This window comes from Neophocaena asiaeorientalis, unplaced genomic scaffold (genome assembly GCF_003031525.2).
Source record: "Neophocaena asiaeorientalis asiaeorientalis breed wild unplaced genomic scaffold, Neophocaena_asiaeorientalis_V1.1 scaffold332, whole genome shotgun sequence".
Classification (NCBI taxonomy): domain Eukaryota; kingdom Metazoa; phylum Chordata; class Mammalia; order Artiodactyla; family Phocoenidae; genus Neophocaena; species Neophocaena asiaeorientalis.
Window position 1 is genome coordinate 5,857,293 of NW_020173111.1, and position 1,221 is coordinate 5,858,513.

At 45.5% G+C, this 1,221-nt stretch overlaps 1 pseudogene; it reads right to left on the reverse strand.

The window, feature by feature from the left end:
* Positions 1-450: 450 nt before the first annotated feature.
* On the reverse strand, positions 451-995 carry LOC112398779 (transcription elongation factor A protein-like 4; annotated as a pseudogene).
* Positions 996-1,221: the final 226 nt, after the last annotated feature.

The following is a 1,221-nucleotide window of genomic DNA, read 5'->3' on the forward strand; positions in this document are numbered from 1 at the left end:
GTCAGGTTTCAGAAACTTAGCTCAATAAAAGATATTGTCCATGAAAATGTCAGGAGGGTAGGCGTTAGCCCTGACTGTGTCTCTGGCTGTGTTGCCTTGAGTGCACCACCTTCCTTCTCTGGATTCTTTTTTTTTTTTAAACCACTGTTAATCTTTTAGTAGACACAGCTTTCTGAGTTTTTTCTGTACATGGATCACTAGGTAAGTATCTTTGTAGTTTTACAAAAATGGACTGATGCTGTATATATGGTTCTGAAAACTGGTTTTTTAAACATTTTACAATGTACCATAAACATTTTTCCATGCAATGGATGAAAATCTGCTACTGAAACACACAGGGCTGCAGTTGGATAAAGAGAGTGACACCTAAAGTATAGTATTAGCATAAGGTTAAATAAAGCACAAGGCCTTGCAAATGCCTGCCAGGGGCACTACACAAAAGGAACGTCTTCAAAGCCCCTTTGTGGGGCCCTGCAGCCACCCCTGAGTTCCCTTGGGCCCCTCGGGTGGAAGGGGTCCTGTAAACTTTTTTGCATCCAATTTCTGTCTGGTTTTCTTCACCTCATCCTCCACCCTGGCCATCTCGTCAAATCTCTTATCATCGCTTCATTGCTCAAATGCATATCGTGTACGGCCTCCTCGTATTCCTTGAGACACTGAGCCAGCCCCTTGTTGGTTTTTCTTTTGGCCTTCCTGGGTACATGATCCCCAGCTGGGCCCTTTCCTGCAGCCCTTGGTTCGCTGGCTGGCTTTTCTACTTTTGGCTTTCCCTCACTTACTGGCTTTCCCTCACTCACTGGCTTTCCCTCGCTCTCTGGATTTCCTTCTTTTGGCTTTGCCTCACTCTCTGGCTTTTCCTTATCCTTTAGTACTTCCTCATCTTCTGTCTTTCCCCTGAGATCTGTCCTTCCCTTGTTTTCTAACTTTTCCTTGTCTTCCACAGTACAAGCTACTCCCGGCTTTCCCGCAACCAGTGGCTGTTCTTTGTTTTCCATCTTGCCTTGGTTCTCAGGCTTTCCTTCATTTTCACTGCGAGGATTCAGGACAGGTTCCTCCTTCTCTAGCCCAGTAGAGCACTGGGAACAACAGACACATACACCTGAAAGAACCTGGAGCAACAATTAGGGGCTCCCAGACGGCTCCAGGTCCGACAGCAGGCTTCTCTGGATTCTTAAAATTTCATCCTTTATTCTTTTTTTTTTTTTTTTTTTGGGGGGGGGG